Source organism: Ambystoma mexicanum, chromosome 4q (genome assembly GCF_040938575.1).
Source record: "Ambystoma mexicanum isolate Mex_15411 chromosome 4q, UKY_AmexF1_1, whole genome shotgun sequence".
NCBI classification, from domain to species: Eukaryota; Metazoa; Chordata; class Amphibia; order Caudata; family Ambystomatidae; genus Ambystoma; species Ambystoma mexicanum.
In genome coordinates, this window is record NC_090928.1 from 1,249,297,473 (window position 1) to 1,249,316,161 (window position 18,689).

Here is an 18,689-nt window from a genome sequence, read left to right on the forward strand (position 1 = left end):
GTCTTGGCCATGCACCCAACATGAAAGCTATAACCTCTTCACTTACAAGCCCACATGCGTTTTATCTAGTGCAGTGGTTTTGGCCAAGATGTGTACTTTTGGATGCATGGTTGCAGGCTGTATGGCATACACCCAAGCATGCACCCAAAAGGAAACTTGTAAGCACTGGAGTTATAAGCCACTTCACAACCATATATTGAAATGTATGGACATACACCTAAGATTTTAGGCCCTGCCCACAAACAGTGCAGCATTTCAGAGCTACAGAGACACCCCTAGTATTCAAAATCAGTCAGGTGGCTGTGGGGAGGGTCTGCAGTCATGCGTGCCTGGCCGCAGGCCATGCACCAATCAGAACAATTAAATGTAGTGTACTTACAAGGCACAATGCGTGTGATATGGTGTGGTAGTGCATCACTCAGGCGGCTGTGGGGAGGGGCTGCAATCATGGGTTCATGGCCAAAGGCCATGCCCCCAAAAGCACATTTGTATGTAGTGTAGTTATATGCCGCAATGGATGTCATATGGTGTGGTAGTAGTGGCCAGGATGCAGAGTATTTGAACCAAGTGATAAGCACTGCAGTTGTAAGCAACTGTGCATTTTATATACGCCACACCCATACATTGATAATTCTATGACCTCAAACTCACGTCTGTAGCCTGTGGCTAAAATACTGCATCATATCACAGCTATTGGTACACTTGTACTATGCAACATCATTAGGGTGGTTGTGGGGAGGGCGTAGCATTTTGGGAGCATGGCCAAAGGCCATGCTCCCAAAACCAACTTTGTACATAGTGAAATGACATTGCTACATTTGCATAGCAATTTACCCCACTTTCATTTGCAAATTTGAATGGACCAGCTAGTTCTGTATCCGAGTGTATTTTTCGGAATTTCTGTTTCTTCTTTGACGACGTCCCTGGTTTACATTCCCTAATAGGTTCTTCTTTGAGGAATTTGCTGTCGGATTCTGTTGCATTTCTGTTTCATTTAGTTTTCTTTTACCACGTTTTACTTTATCTGGAACATGATATTGTTTCAGATGAGGGGTGTACAGTGAACGTAGTCTATTGTATTCTAGAATGCAAGCAAATCAGCTTTGACTTTACTTGCATCAAAGTTCATTAGCAATAGACCGTCAAGTGTACTTAAGCGTGATAATGCTACGTAGCTCAGGACTTCCTTAAAGACTGTTTCCTATATCTATCAATGCTTTGTCTAGGGTAAGACCTCTGGATTTATTAATGGTAACTGCATATGCAAGAGTGAGAGAAAATTGATCTCTACATACATACATGTCTTTGAAGAGAAGGAATCGAGCAATTGAGCACCCTATCCTTTTCACTTCTGAAACTTTATCAAAGTGAATATTGACAAACTGAATGTTGCTGTCACGTGGGTATGATTGAAAGCCAACAACTGTACCTAGTGCTCCATTAACTAGCCCTTGCTCGACGTCAAGGTTACGTTTAAGCATTACTCTAAAATTTAAGGATAATTTTAATATTTTTTCCAAACCAGCTGTGTTGGAGATTGCATTTTCTAAACTATTTAGCCTTGTTGTGGCTTGCTCACACATGAGTACTGTCATACCAGGTACGTCTAGTTTGTCTGTGGCGCTAATTTCCATTATTGGTTGCATTTATTTATTTAACATTGTTTCATTGAATTTAAAACAGCTTGCAAGAGTTGGCATTAACACCATACAATTGACATTTTTGTGCGCGATTTGTTCCATAACATCAGTTGCACATGCATTATAGCCATAAAGTGCATGAATGTGCCGGTTTTTCAATACAACTTGTGCTTCTTCCGATAGTACACCAACGCTAATGCTTTTTAAGATGTTGACATAAGTGAGATCTGCAGATTGCCGCATGTTCTCAGTTAATTCTCTGTATTGGAAATGTTGCCAAAGGTTGACATTACCTATGCTACCAACCGTTTTCCTGCAGAGTTTGTGGCCTAAGGTTTTAAAAATAGGTTCATCTTTCACTGGTGTCAATTGTAGAAGATCTCCGAAAACGATAACGTGTTTCCCTGCAAAGAGTATTTGTTGTTACTTTTAAGTACTTCTTGCAATCTGAGGTGAATCAAAGCCAACATTAGGTTGGAGACCATGCTCACTTCATCTATTAGTAGCATTTTCATTTGTTTGAATACTCTGCGTAATTCCATTGCAGTTTCTCCAGAAAGTTTGTAGTAGTCTAATTTATTTTGATGCTCTACTGGAAGCAATAGTAATCGGTGTAAAGTGGCACCGCCTATGTTGTAGGCAGTTAAACCTGTGGGGGCCGTTACAACAGCTGGCAGTTTGTTGTTTGTCAATTGTTGAAGGAACTTGCTGATGATTTTGGTTAAGAATGTTTTCCCTGATCCAGCTTCACCACTCACGTACAGCAGTTTAGGTTTGTAATTTTGGCAGGTACATTATTTATTTTCGTGTAGTACACAATGTACAATTTGGTTTTGTAACGTCTTCAAAAATGGTGCGCTGATCTCTGTAAGTTTTGCTTGTTGTACATTTAAGTCTTCTGTATCTTCTTGATACTGATACAGGGTGTTTTCTACTTCAGCCATAGCTACTTCAGCCTCATTTGCTATTAGTCGTTGTCCTAGTGGTTCTTGACTTCCTGTTACAGAAGGTTGACTACTGTCGGAAGAGTCCTTATCTAATTCAGCCTGAAGTAGTTCTTCCTGTTGCTGCTCATTGTGTAACATTGTGTTGTACTGCGTAAAGTTCACATCGGTGATAGCGCTTTCATTTGCTTGAAAGCATCTTCATAGCAGTCAATTTTCTAGTAGGTCATGGTTTGAAAAGTTGTAACAGACATGTAATATAGTTCTTTCTGTTTAGGAGTTTTTAATGACAATTTTACATGATTAATGAAGCTTCGTTTGGTAAGTTTCACTAAGCTCCCTTCACAATCAGTCACTCTATATCTACGTTTGCATTCATCGGGTTTTACATTATTTTTGTATGCAAAGTTTTGAGCAATGTGGTATAGACACATGCTTTCCAAAGTGCTACTCCTGTTCGTATAGTATGTGTCCAGTAAATTGTTTTTCAGAATGTCTTGGCTGTTGGGATCATTTCTGGCAATTGTTTCTATGTCCTCATATGATTTCAGCACTCTTTTTCAAGATTTTGCAGGACCAAGGCTTAGCCATACTATGTTGTCTGATTTTCCATACAAAGCGGTACCGGTTAAACAATCTGCTGCTTCATAGGCCCCACATTCTCTATGAGAGAGCATTTTTATGCCTAGGCTGTACAATTTCTGTGATAATGTTTTGTCTGATGCTAGGTCATCCCAGAGGTCTTGAAGCTCTGTTTTTTCTGCTTTTGTTAAGTAGGCTGTAACATATCGTGCAACAGCAGTTGAATTGTCTGCAATGTACTGCAGATCTATTTTTGCATTCCATAAGAGGGCAATGATTGCATTGTAATCATTGATCTATTTTGATTCTTCCCTTCTTTTTATGTAATACGTGTTCTTAGGTGATTTACCTTTAACACTATGTCGAACTGAAGACATGAAGTTGTTTACTTCACCTGTTTCTGTAACTGGTCTAGGGAAACCAAAGCGGCATTCGGTGTAGTATTTACCTTTGTTGTTGTATTTGCGGCGACAATATTTGCCACATTTGTGTCTTTGAAATTGTAAAATCTGTCCATGTAGCTCACTATGTGTCTGTTGTGAAGGGATTTCACAAGTGACATTTTTGGATAAACTGCAAAACAGTGCTCACTGTTGTGACCAAATTTCAGTGCACCTTTGATCCATAACAGCATGTAAATATGTGGTGCTCCCCTCGCTTGATATTCTTTTCTCCAAAAGAAGTGTTGCACTTCTCCAAGGGGAGGAACAGTTTCATTGCAAATAAAGTGTAGCATGGAAATGAAACGATGATGGAAATATCTTGACACTAACTGGATCTGGAGAGCAAATTTCTCCAGGTGTTAGTATATCCATGTTGTTTTTGTTGCCGTTTGCTATGCGTAGGAACTCATGTAAATCTTCCCATGCATATTCTGCACAATTTAGCATAACAAACCAAGTCAGTGGTCCAAGGTTTCTGATCATACAACGCACGTCTCTGTGCCGCCAGAACCAGTATTCCTTTGTACCATGCATGTTTGCAAAGAAATTTGTCATACTTGATTGTAAAACCTCATCTTTTTCCTGTACTTTTTGTATTAACTGTGTAGCTGACATATTTTGAAAGTGGGTTCCAGATTTAAAAATGTGTGCAACTCCGTAACATAGTGTTGCTAATTCACTTTCATAGAGTAGGTGGAATATGTATTCCACATTTTGTCTAAATCTGGGATCTTGCGAATACATTCGTAAGGAGCGGTATTCTGATGCCCCAATCTGAGTTGGTCTATCATCGTATCTTCCACCTTTGCCAGTAGGAAATAGCAGTGGAAAAGCATGTGCTTCTATACTTTTTTCCCATGTACTCATTGGTGACCCTTTGGTTTGTCGCATTTGGTAAGTTTCTAGAAGAGTGGATACTGTAGCAGGATCCAGAAGTTCGAATTGTCCAGTTTCTGATGGCTCTTGAATTATTTCAGTTATTTCCCTTAAGCTTTCATCAATATTTATTTCCTTGTAGTACTAGTTATTGTCTTTTAGATATTGCAATGCTTGTCTAACTTTATGTAAATGGGTGAAATGGGTGAACTGTTTGAATTATTATGCTCTCATACAAATTGAGCTGTTGTAGGATTTTTGGTAGTGGGAACAATTCCAAATTATTTGTAATAGCACATGAAGGAGTATGGTTGTTGTCTAATTCTGTACTACAGTAACTGCAACATATTAGGTGTTCAGTTCAATTTGTTTTCTGCTAAAAGATAGAGAGCTAATTCAAACCATTTAGAATCTTCATTGTCTTCTATTTTGTATGCTATGTCTACATTTTTTGTGAAACGTTCTGCGGCAACACACATGGTTTGGTACTTCAGCCGATGACCTTTTAAATTTTACTATTTCTTTTCTGTATGTGTGTAATAGAAGGTTGCTATGTGCAGAATTGTTGCTACTATGTTCTAAAACTACTGCATTTTATAAGTGGCTTTCACTTCCAAAATACTTTCTCTGAACACGGTCAATTTCTTCTTGTAAGTATTTGGGTGTACCATGCAGAAGAGTTATTTAAATTGCCTAATTCTGAAGCTGGACTTTTTGCATAGTATATTTTATACACTAGATTTCTTACATTTGAATGATGTATTGATATCCTTTTGATATCATGGAAGGTGCTTTTGCAAATAGGCCCAGAAATGCAGGCTAATAAATGTCCTTGTAGTCCTCTGTATTTGTGCACTCGACAAATATCCATATTTTACAGCACTTTCATTTTTAGTTTTGTCTTTACCTTTTACATACTGATTGAGTAACTGACGTAAAGATTTGAAAGCTTTGTTTGGAATAGCACACATTGATGTGCACGGCCATTTGTATACTGGACGGTGTGGTTCTGTTGAAGCGAGAGGTAATTCTGAGTTTTCAGAGGATACTTTTTTTTTATTGATTTTCTCAAACTTTTTGATTACCATTTCTCTCATGCGCCCTTGAGAAAGTTTGTTGAATACTCAAGACTTGTTGACGATTTAAATATAATGTCACAACACGTTGTCAACGTGACATCATTGATTCCCTACTTACGATTATTTAGAACATCCAATAACAGTACTAGTCTGTCCTATCCCGTTCAGCTTGCCATCTATGTTTTCTGCTTATGTTTTTGAAAAAAAATAATGCATCACCGTTAGTCAGTTGGTTACATACATCTTGGTTCACACTGAAAAATCATTTTGGCATGTTAATGATTACAGACATTTAGTTTTAGAAGAATGTTTTTTTCTTGTGAATATTTTTCTCTTTTTCTTTATGTTTGTGTGTTTTTGGTATTCTCCCTCACGCTCCTACCCTTCACCCCTCCCTCAATGGCCAACCCAATGAATGCAAATGTAATGAATGCATGATTTTCAAATGTAATAATCCATTTGTACTTGGGCATATATAATCGGGCTCACCTTTGAAAATGTAAATCATTTATTTGTTTTGCAAATGTTGGATTAGACCTGATTCGAAAAAGACGGTGTGTTCATCGAAACACGTGTTATCACAAAGGGCATAGTAAAGAGTACTACTAAGTAAATAGTACTAGAAAATGTTTAAATAAAAGATACTAATCTTTTACAAAATCAAGAGAAGGAGGGTCACTTGTTTTCTTCTTCTCAAACAGCAAGGGCGCATGAGAGAAATAGTAACCAAAAAGTTTGTTGTTAAAGCCAAAACGGAGTTGAGGAACCGGAACTCTGTTGTTACAATCCCATGCGACCGTGAAATAGTTAACTATCAGCAACACAAAAGGGCACTGAGGTCCATCTTTAGGGAAACCCCAACAGGTTCCTCAGTAATTTTCTATTGATTTTCTCATACCCTCGTCCACTGCTATGGATGGCAATTGTGTTTGTTTGATTTTGTTTGTATGCTTCTTCACTAAAATATGGTTCTGTGGTTGTTGTGTGACTCCATTCACCACCACAAACATTTAAGAAATTATTTTTGTACACATTCCGTTTATTGCCGAGTTTCTTTTGTAGTTTGGTACTTAGTTTTGTTAGTGTTTTCATTCTATTTAACACAAATATAAACAACTTCCTTTTGAGAAGGATTGCACTGTCAATGAGAGCTTGTAGGATTAACTTTCTACGGTAGGTTTTAAGGGGTGAGGATGATTTCGGTCCTCTTAGTAGATTCTGAAGGACTCTGTGACGAAACGTTTTTGATAAAATACTTTTTTTTACTATGGGTTCTTGTTACACTATCAGGATTAGTAGGAGCATTGTTAGCTGTACTGGTAGCCGATTTTTTGCCAACATTTTTGTTTTTTGTGACACATTTTGATGGAGGAGGTAAAGTTTCGGTAGTTGAAGCTTCCTTTGTTTTGCTAACCGACTGCATTAGCTGGTTTGTTCCAACATTCTCTAAAAACTCTACAACAGATGGATGCTTAGATTGGGCACTTATTTTTATTTGCTCTACTTCTGCGTTCCTTTCTATGGAGTTGCTTTTTGGTATGCATTCTTTGGTGTCTGTTGAAAAAAAGAAGGCATACTTTGGTCTGTTGTACAATGTATGTGTGCTGCGTGCACGAGTCTGATGGGGAAGCTCTTTGTCATGGTGTGTGAATGTGCATTGGAGTCTTGCAATGATTTGGTAAGGCTATTTTTACTCTTTGTATAGTACTACAATGTGCTTCAGGTGAGAGTACAAAGTGGGCTAGTGGTGACAATAAGCATTATTAATAAACGAAATGCCATACACTTGCAACAGCAACTTCTTTTCTAAATGTAACCTTCTAAGGCTTACGTATGTTATTTGAGTTCCAAATACACAGGGATTTGTGAGCCATTCAGCCTGTTATTCTTGGTTCAATAAATGGATATGTGTAGGTAGAATGGTACAAAAATCAATGTTTGCTTTGGTGCCCAAATTAAACAAATAACCCACGCAGCCTCTTTGAGGAGTAGTTACAATATAAAAGTAGTACTGTACTTTTTTTGCAAAATGACCAGGTTTCTTCAGATAGGTCGTCTGCAGTGTAGATGCTGTTGATTCTCAGGAGAGTAGTCTTCACTGCGATTCATAAAAACAAAAGTAATTACTTTGTGTGTTTACAGCAGTGCTGATACTGCACACATTAATTTTGCATCTTTCGTCAGAGCATTCTCCTTTTATATTTCAACCCAGTGCATGTGTGCATTTCACTTCACTCTGTGCAGCCTTTGCATGGTATTTGCAATATGTTACTTGCAAGTCCTTCAAAATTGCTTACATTTTTAAGGTTATGAAAATGCCCTGTTTTGTACAAGGTGTACTATATATAGGAGAGAGGTTTGTAAGCGATAGGGCATAGTAGTAGATGGGAAAAAATGTTCTACTTGCAATTTAAAAGCACAACCCTCAAAGGGAGATGTCACCACAGCAATCGGGAGCGCTTACTTTTGTCATACGATTATATTGCAAGTAGCATTACTGTAGGCTGTACACAGTACACAAGCCCGACATTTTCTAATACAAAATTGAGTTTCGCCCTAAAAAGGCATGCTTGCAAAGAATGTATAGGTTATGCGTAACGCAGTAAGAAGTTGTGCGGTTTGTCAATGATAAATCGGACATCTTGCACTTAAAAGGTGGAGCGTTGGTATGTTTTGCCAATGCACATTTAGCGGCATTAATTTGTTTAAATTAAATCATAAGGGTTGCACATATTCTCTGATCAAAAAAATACATATCTGTACTCGATACTCATGCATGTGCGCATGAATGGAGCTGTACGTAGAAATTCTGAAGTAGGTGCTTTGCAATGATATCCGACTTCCATTCAGAATTATCTACAGAAATTTTGAAGTGCGCAATGTTGATGGAGTTCAATTTAGCAATGTTCAATGTGATTGGTGGATGGTTGTGTGACTGCTTAGTTGTGTCCAATGAGGGACTCGATTTGCTACCACTGTGGAAAGGGTGAAAGGACTGGGTAAGTTACGTGCCGTACGTAGGCAACGCTTATCCGCGGGTAGGGCGTATCACATAGGGGTTTCTACAGCAAATCCTGCATGGAAAGGGGACTAAAGGCATCAGCCAATCAGTTGTTCACATTACTATTTTGTGTCGAAAGACGGTGCGTACATTAAGATGGCAGAGGTGGAGAGGGTCAGGGTTTTGGTGCTTGGAGACATTTTTGTCCATGGTTTACAACATTATGCCGAGAGTAGGCATGTGGCACACCATTTCGATGTGAGAGGAGTTGAGGTGGTGTGGAACGCTGAGACTGATGCCAATGTTGTGGCAATTCTGCAAGTTTGCAGAGACATACGTACGATGACCTCTCCTCATGTGGTAATTTTGCATTATGGTGCTTGCCATTTGGGCTACGTGACTGCACGTACTTTGTTGGCAGATTTGGGACAGATGGTTCAAGCGCTCATGAACATCTTACCAACTGCGAAAGTCATTTTTTCTGGATTACTCCCTAGAGTAAAATGGGACAACAATTCTTTTTTTCTGTCCAGATCAAAGTACTGGGAGGTGTATCATTAATCTCAGCATGCACACTTTTATGTTACGCACTGGTATGTTTTGCTGCAGCCACGAAAACATTGTTCCAAGTAATGCAGATTATTTTGAAGCATATGGTGTTGCCCTATCTTCTTTGGGAAATGTGATGTTCTTTTGGAACGTAAGGCTTGCTTTAGAGAATGTTCTGTAATGGTTGTAGGAATAAAGGACAAAAAATACAAAAAAATAAACAAAATAACATGTCTGTAAGGTATCTGCCCAAAAACAAAAAAGGCTCTTTTCAGAGCCCACCTTAAAAGGGGAATAATACTTTAATGTACCGTCGTCACGCTCTGATCCTATACATGTCCGCGGACATGGTGGTAGTTTGCAGCCAGCGCATATCACCAACGGGGATTCTGGGGTGGAGACGCCTGCAAATGAAAATGAGCGGAGCTAGGGATTGGTCAATAAAGTTCAGTGGGTGTGTTCTGAACAGCAAGATTTTAGTAAGAGTCTTCTCCCTGACAGGAGATCACACAGCCATGGCTTTGCGTGCTCGCAAACAGATTATCTGGATTTTGGGAGACTCATGGATACATTGGTTGAAGATGCATGCAGAAAGCTGCAGTTTATCTGCAGATCTCGGATTTCCTCAGGTGGAAGTGCACTGGCATGGCGTGCGTGGCATGAAGTGGCTGGACTTGGGACCTCTCTGTGTTACTTTACTGACAGAGCGTCCTCCAGATATACTTATCATTAATTGCGGAGGAAACAGTTTAGGCCATGTCTCTGGAATTTCTTTGCAATTTGCAATGAAGGAAGGACTTGTGAAGCTCATGGACATGTTTCCAAATTGTCAAATACTTTTTTCCCGTATTGCACAAAGACAAATATGGCTGCGTTCTTCTGCTTTTGGTCCACAAATGGAAAAAGCGAGACGCAATACGAATAAGGCTGTTTGTGCCTTTAAGAGATGTTGGCATGTCCTCATTCCACAATGAAAACATTTTGTTTCGCAGCCCTTTCATTTTCCGCAGAGATGGAGTCCATCTCACATATGCTGGCAATCAGATTTTTCTTCGCAATGTACAAAATACATTGCAACCTCTTTTGGATTCACAATAACCTATGTGACAATCCGTTTTCTCCAATCCACAGTTTTTGACCCACACAACACACCACCGAAAGGCTCTTTTCAGAGCCACCACTTACTCCCAGCGTACACTTCATTGTGTTTGCTCAGCTTGCACCCTCCTTTTTTCCCTACGACTGCCGCAAACTTTTCCACAACTCCGCGGGGGTCTACAATGGTCACTTCATAGTTCTATTGTTAAACTGAGAAAGGCGGCTCTGAAAAGAGCCTTTTCTGTAATTTGTTGTTTTCACGTTTATTGCTTCTCAGCACACGATATACTAGGAGAGGAGGCCAAAGGAGGGTAAGGAAGGGACACCAGCCACGGGGATAAGAAAGGGCAAGTGGACAGAGAAAGATATAGGGTGAGCTTCACTTAGGTAAGGAGCAGATTTTCTGGTGCTCCGTGACAGCAGCCTCAAAAGCACTTCGAAAACTCTCCCCCTGCAGATTACTACGTCACAATACATACACACTATTGTCACCTTTGAAAGGTAAGGGTCAAAAGCATTGCGAATGGCTTGTGAGGCAGCTGGAGGGAGGCGCTCCCCCACAGGAGTGTCTCTTGTGGTGGGAGGATCGGACACGGAGGATGCTGTGGAGGACCTCAATCGACTAGGCTCTCCACAGGGCACCACGTTGCAAATGTTCGCAGTGTGGAACGAAGTGAGGTGTCGCTTCATGTTTGTCGTACCAAAGCTGTACGCATCAAATCTCCCGTGACTCAGTACCACCTGGCACTCGTTACACCTCACCAGGTTCACACGTGCTTTTGGTACGTTCCCATAAATGGAAAACAAACGCCACACCCACGACTCCAGGCGATTGTTAGTAGTGCGGCGTTCCTCCGCTTCATTCTCTTCCTCCTCTTCTTCCTCGCTCTCTACATCCTCACCCGTATATGTCTATGCAGGCCCTTGGGGAGGTGGAGGTGGGTTTGGGGGTGGTGCACAGGCTAATGAACCAATAGCAGCCATACCGATTACTTTCTTTTTGGTCACTATAGCAGTAAAGGCAGTACACCTCAATGTGCTATAGCTAGAATGACAATGAAGATGCGCTCGGGGGTGTGGCCATTTATAGGGGTGGAGGGGTGTGCCCCGTGACCGTCTTCATCACTGTAAACCGGTATGAAAAATTTACACAACAAGTCCTCAGGCAAGCTATTGTCTGGGTTATGTGAAATGATATTTTTACACGCTACAATATTTTGCCTTGTGTCTACAAGTTCTTTTGTACTGCTGCGGAAGCACAGAAACTGCGCAAATTAGTCCACACGCTCAGCGTGGGTGCGGTCACATGATGACGTCCTGAACACATCCGCAACAGAAATGGGAGTCCGCTGGACAGCAAATGCACAGTAACAAACTTGCGCATGCGCGCAAGTGTCTTACGGACAGTGTTCGGGTTCTCAAACTAATTCAAAGTGCGACACAAGTGAGATGGACAGTTAGGGACAGGTGCGATGTTCGCTATACTTACGGTTGTACTGCGCATGTGCATACATGATATGCACACTGTACGGACAGGTCCAGTGTCCTCAGGATAACTGCATTTTGTTTGACTACGAACTTGCCGGCCACCGCGCCTGTTCTACGGACGATACGGACAGGTATACTGTCCTTAACACACTCCCATTTTGCTCATTCACAGACATCTCGGACACCTGGTGTGTTCTACGAACATGTTTGATCTCGTAAGCGGCACGGCGATGTATCATGTCCTTATGACGCCCCTTTCTATTTATGTACGCACAACTTGACCCGATGTTGCGGTCAAACATAAACTCCATCTTACTTGACATTAGCAAGGGTAGGTGTACTGCCTTTACAACACCCACATTCCATTCCTTACGGATAGGTCGAACAGGCGCGCTATTCGCGAACATTTTAAGTCTTTTTAAAAAAAATGTTTTTCCCTCAAACTCTATAACTACAATTACTATACAAAAACATTCCACACACACACACTTCAATCCAAAGAAATAGCGGGGGAAGCAGATACTGACAAATATAGGGGAATTAGGATTCAACACGGGCTGGTTATGAGAAGATTTGTGAGGGGAAGAAGGGATGGATGTTTCGTCAAAACGTCTATTTTCTTCTTGAACATTTGGGGATTGTTCACTGGGGAATGGAGAAGAGGGGCAGGTACAGGTGGGACAATGGTAACGCACTTTTCCTCTCACACAGTCCTCCACAAACTCCCTTAAACCTTTAAAATTGTCATTCAGTACATCCATTTTCTGCTCAATCCTTTTCATCCTGTCTTCTTCTGTCTCGTTTGTTGGCCTTCCTTCTTTTCTTTCCTGGTCTGCACAAAAAAATTATACATGTTAAATGCCTATAAAATACTGATCATTATTTTGCATATGCAGAGCAGTGTGTACCATTATTGTCGCTGTCATTAGACATTTCCCCATGCGGAAAATTCTCCTCCAGCCACTCCCAATTAATAGCCATTTCTGTGTCAAAACAGAAAGAAATTATTTCTGCACCATATACCAAAAAATGTACACACATACAAAAAAATGACTTTCACTCACTATTTTGATGTAATTTCCCTTTGTGCTACTGCATCCGTCCGTCGGTCCAGGCTGCAAAGTTTCTGTGAAGTGATTACAATGGAGGCACTTTTTTAAAAAAATAAAAATAAAATTCTACCTCCCCATTACGGTTCAAATTAAAACCGAAAAAAATCCCTGAAATTCGCCAGTTATGGCAAACTAAGCCCCCATACCTGCCATCACCACTGTGCACTGCTAACACTAACAACCCGAACATGAAAGATGGCATCACAAATGTCTTTGATGACATCACTGACACCACATGTTTAGCCCCTTTGTTTTCGTTCCTTGCTCTATATATATATATACACACATATATATATATATATATATATATAATATATATATATATATATATAATATATATATATATATATATATATGTACATTCAGTAAAAAAAAACTTTGTTAAACGGATGTTATACTTCACAGTGAAACCAAAAAACACTGCACATTCCCCAATTATGGTAAGCTAACCAACCATAACTCGCACCATCTACGTGCATTGCTACGACTAACACCCAGGACATCAAAGATGACATCACAAATGTCATTGATGACATCACTGCAGAACGTCCATGCACTAGGTCACAGACTAAGGCTGCTTTGGCCAAGGCCATGACCCAGCCAAAGCCCCCTAGCTCACCTACCACTGAGGTGGAGGCAGTTGGCCAAGCCGCTGGACCTGACTAGGAATAGGGGCTGTCTGAAGTGCTTAACCCTCATGGCCACCCTGACTTGCAATGTTTGCTTGCAGAAGTGGGTCCATGCAGGGAAGAGTTTAGCAAGGGTCAACGTGCGTGTCCATCTTTGGAAGGTCTCAGGAGACAGGACTGTTCCCAGCTTTAGGGTGAACCTCAAGGGAAACAGAACGTATTGGCAAGGAACAAGTTACTTACCTGTAACTGTTGTTCTCCAGCATGGGTCTGGCATGGATTCACATACTTCTGAATATTCCCAGGCATCAGGCCGGGAATCCTCTGTAAAGAAAAATCAGTATCAGTTTCGTTTCTGGTCTTTCTTTCTCAGTAGTAACCAATCACTGGTCTCTGGGTCATACTGCCCCCAGCCAATGACTGCCCTCTACCTAAGCCCCTCCCATGGCAGCCATCCTCAGATTTGGTAGCACGTGAAGTGGCAGTATGACCAAGTGGAGAGCCGCAGAGGGGTAGGAGGGAGGGTTCACATGTGAATCAATGCCAGACCCATGCTGGAGAACAACAGTTACAGGTAAGTAGCGCGTTCCTTCTCCATCATGGGGTCTGGCATGGATTCACATGCTCATGAATATAAGAATACATAGCAGTACACACATGCACAACCATGGGAGGTGGCAAAGGCTCAACATTAAGCATTTCTTACCTCCTCACCAGGCTCACCTTAAGCGAACAGGTTGCCCAGCACTGCCTGGCCGACCCTGGACTCCTTGGAATCCCGGTCGACACAGTAGAATCTCGTGAAGGTGTGCGTCAACCTCCACGTAGCAGCCCTGCAGATGCCCAGCAGGGGCACACCAGACAAGAACGCTGTGGTAGCAGCGATAGCTCTGGTCGAATGGGCTCTCGGACGGCCAGGCGACGGTCGGTTTGCCGACCGATGACAGTGCATGATGCAGCCGGAGAGCCATCTGAAAATGGAAGCCTTCGAGAGAGCCTTCCCTAGGTTCACAGGTCCAAAGTTCACAAATAGCTGTGATGTCTTCCGAAAACTCTTTGTGCGGTCCACGTAGAACATCAGCGCTCTAGCCACATCCAGCGAGTGCAAAGTCCTCTCGGCCGGTGACAAAGGCGACGGGAAGAAAACAGGTAACACCAAGGGCTCGTTGAGGTGAAAGTCCGACGGCACCTTGGGCATAAAGGAGGGGTGCGTCCTCAGCACCACCCTTTTGTCGTGAAAAGTCAAGTATGGAGGCTTGCAGGATAGGGCCTGGATCTCTTCCACTCGTTGTGCGGTGGTGATGGCCACAAGAAACGCAGTCTTCCACGACAGGAACTTCAACAGTGCAGAATGCACGGGCTCGTATGGCGCCCCCATGAGCCTGGTCAGCACCACGTTGAGCTCCCACGCCGGGGCAGGGGCCTTCCCCGGCAGGAACGATCGGAACAGTCCCTTCATAAATTTCGTCACCAGGCGATGGGACCACAAGGACGCCCATCCTGTGGTTCTGGTGTATCGGGAGATCGCAGCCAGATGTATCTTGATGGAGGCGTGAGCCAGTCCAGCCTTGGCCAGCGACAGTAGGTAAGGCAGCACTTGGGGGGGCGTAATCCGTAGAGGGTTAATCTTCTATGCACGAAACCAGACAGAGCACCTCTTCCACTTATGTCCGTAGCACTTGAGAGTTGAGGACGCCCTGGCCTTTGCAAGGACCTCTCTGCAGTCAGCCGGGATATCGTACCCTCCAAACTCTAGTGCTGCAGGAGCCAGGCATGCAAGTCCAGCGACTCCGGGTCGTGATGAAGTATGGCGCCTCCTTCTCTGGAGAGAAGATCCGCGTCTGTCGGCAGCTTGAGTGGTGGGGACGCTGACAAGTCCAGAAGGTCCGGGACCAAGATCTGCCTCGGCCACGACGAGGATCATCCTGCACCGGGACCTCTTGAGCACCGGGACCTCTTGAGCTGGTTGACGAGTCGGAGCAGCAACGGCGGGAACGCATATAGGAACAGGCCGTCCCAGGGGAACGAGAAGGCATCGCCCATGCTCCTCGGCTGGGGGAACCTGCTGGCGAACCTCTGGCACTTGGAGTTTGTCGCGTCCCTGCTGAGTGAGTCGGCGATGGTGTTCTTTATCCCTGCCAGATGAAAGGGCACTAGAAAAATCCCTTGGGCGACGGCCCAATGCCACAGATCCTGGGCTTCCTTGGATAGGGCTGGGGATCTGGTTCCTCCCTGCTTCCAGATGTAGAACATCGTGGTGGTGTTGTCGGTGAAGATTCTCACCACCTTGCCCTTGAGGGACGGGAGAAAGGACCCGAGGGCCCAGAACACTGCACAGAGCTCCAGGATGTTGATGTGAATCGCTTTCTCCTCTGGGAGCCAAAGGCCTTTGGCTGGCGTGAAGTTTTCCGGTGTGCGCTCCCCACCCTTCCAGTGAGACATCGGTCGTCACCGTTATCTGGTGGGATGGGGTCTGAAAGTCTGTGCCCGCCGTCAGATGAGCGCGGGTGCACCACCACCGGATCGCTCTTCGGAAGGTCTCATTGAGCGGGATCCTGTCCTCGAAGCTGCCCGTCGCTTGGATCCAGCGGGCGTCGGGGAACTCTTGCAGAGGGCGCATCCGAAGCCTGCACAGGCGCACAAGATATATGCAGGAGGACATCCCGAGGAGGGACTTGATGGACCTCACCCTGGCCACGTCCGTGGCCAGCAGACGCTGCACCTTGCCCAGGATGAACTTCGTCCTTTCCTCCGACGGCGAGGCCAGACGCGCCACTGTGTCGAGCTTGGCTCCCAGAAACAGTGCGACTTGCGACAGGACAAGGTGGGTTTTGGGAAAGTTGGAGAATCGAAGGTCCGTGAGCAGCTGGACGGTCTTTGCTGTGTGATCTAAGGCGAGCTCCCTTGTCCTTGCTCGGATGAGCCAGCGCCCAGGTAGGGGTAGACGTGGATCCCCTGCAGGCACAGCCACACCGCCACCGGTGCAAGGCACTGGGTGAACACCCTGGGTGCCGACTTCAATCCGAACGGGAGGGCCTTGAACTGGTAGTGCAGTCTTTGGACCACGAACCTGATGAACTTTCGGTGTCCTTTTAGAATGGGGATGTGGAAGTACGCATCCTCCAAATCCAAAGACAGGTGTCCCAGCACGTGCTGGAGGGTGACCATCCGGAACTTCTGTGCCTTGATGTACTTGTTCAGTCGTCGCAGGTCCAGGATGGGGCGCCATCCTCCGGTCTTTTTCACGAGGAAGTACCTTGAGTATAATCTGGAGCCCCGGAGCCTCTTCGGGACGAGCTCGATGGCACCTTTTTTGAGCATCGCCCTTACCTCCAAAAGCAGTTGAGGGACGTCATTTTCTTTCCTGGCCACGGGTGGAATGCGGGGCACTTTTTAGAAATTCGAGGGCGTGCCTCTGGGCCAGGGCGTCCAGCACCCAACGGTCGGTGGAGATGGGCTCCCACACGCTGACGAACTTCGCCAGCCGGCCTCCCATCGGGGTGCTTCGGTGGGGGCCCCGTGTTAGGGAGAATTCTTTTTTTAGGCTGAATTTCCTAATCTAGTGAGTCCCCAGCAGCTTTGCTGGATTTTTTGGGGTTTATTTTTTTTCTCCTGCCAAGAGTGAGACTCTTTTACCCTCACTCTTGGGCATGATTTGAGTGGGTTTCTTTGAATCTAGATGTGTTTAATGGGCTATGGGGTCTTTTACCCCATAGGGCTTCATGTGTTTTTGATGTGTGTTACATAGCACCCTCCGTGCAGTAACACAGGGGTGTCATAGTGACCCCCCAGTATAGACTGCATACCCTGGGACTGACTACTGTCTCCCAGGGCATGTAAAGTCACCATTGACTTTACTAGTCTTAAATTCTGAACAGAACCAGTACAAACCATCATATTGTGGACGTACTGGCTGGGGAAATTCAATTGCCCCGGGGTCTGTTAGTCGAGGGGGCACGTCTCCGTCCCCCCTGATCGAGTTTTGGCTGGTGGCAGTGGATACTACTTTTTATATTCAACCGCAAATATTTTCCTATGGGATTTCCCATTGTTTTAGGCTACTATCTTTATTTAATTATTTATGGTAGCCTCGAACATACCGCCGGTTTATTTAATTATTAATTCTCCGGTTGGTATTTTTTTGCCAAAACTTGATTCTAAAATGGCGTTTGTGTTCTCTTCTGTGACTCCAACCCAAGTCGAGCCCGTTGTTCCACTTTTTGGCGGGCTTCTCCACAGAAGCCCTCCAAAGTGGTGCCACTCTGTCTGGGGTACTTAGGAGGGGTGGATGGAAATTTAAGCACCCTGGACTGAGTTGCCTAGGCAACTCACGTCGCACTCCATCCTGATTGGCCCAAGTGGTGAGCCGGCCGGCTCACCACTTAGCATGTTTGATTGACAGCTAGGCTGAGTGAATGGGGGTTTGCTACATAAAAGCAGGGCTTTGGGGACTGGAACTTCAGAAGTCGCCACAGGACCTAAGAATCCGACGAGGGAGAAGCTGAGCCGACCTGCCACGACACCACCACCGGTGGAGCCCTGATGGACTGCCTCACCACTTTTCCCAACGACATAGGAGATCTCCCGTCAGAGAGTCTTCTTCCTTCGACTGGTGGGGATAACCAGTTTCACTGTCTTTTCGCTTTCCCAACGTACCTCGTGGCTGCCTTGCCCGTGCCAAGCACCCCGGCAACCGGGATACCACGTTTTACCACGACCGCGAAACAAAAGGTACCACCTTTAACCGGAAAACTCTGTGGCTGGTTTCTGCCCTGGTAGTGCAACGACCTTCATCTTTCCTCCAAGTCGAGATCTTCTCTTCCCCTGGACGACGACGCAACTTGCACCCCCTACCAGGAACAACTGCCACCGCTGGAGGATCCTTCCCACTTAAGGTACCGTGTCCCGCCTGGCTTCCCTTGCTACCGACTGTACGGGTTAGATTTAGCCCCCGGCTTTCGAACTTGGGTTAGCCTGGGACACCCTGGCTAAACTTTCCTACGCCTCTCTAAACTCTTTTTGAACCCTCTGCAAGACTTTCTAAGCCTAGTGTAACTGTGTGATCTTGGGTGCATTTGTGCTCTGCTCTCTCTAAGAGTGGGCCCAGCCTTTGGACTTTGGCTCACCAGTGACTTTTGCTCTTCTGCCTTGCTAATAGTGTTCCTGAATCTTAGAGTGGTGTACCTTTCCATATTCTGTCTTTTTCCCTCCCTTTCTCACAAACTTATTGGAGTGCAATCTAGTTAAG

General features: G+C 44.2%; 1 protein-coding gene across 1 annotated transcript in view; it reads right to left on the bottom strand.

Moving 5' to 3' along the window:
- LOC138468323 (exportin-5-like) overlaps window positions 1-18,689 on the bottom strand; it is a 1,170,237-nt gene that overhangs the window by 517,134 nt on the left and 634,414 nt on the right. The gene's annotated exons all lie outside the window — the stretch shown is intronic.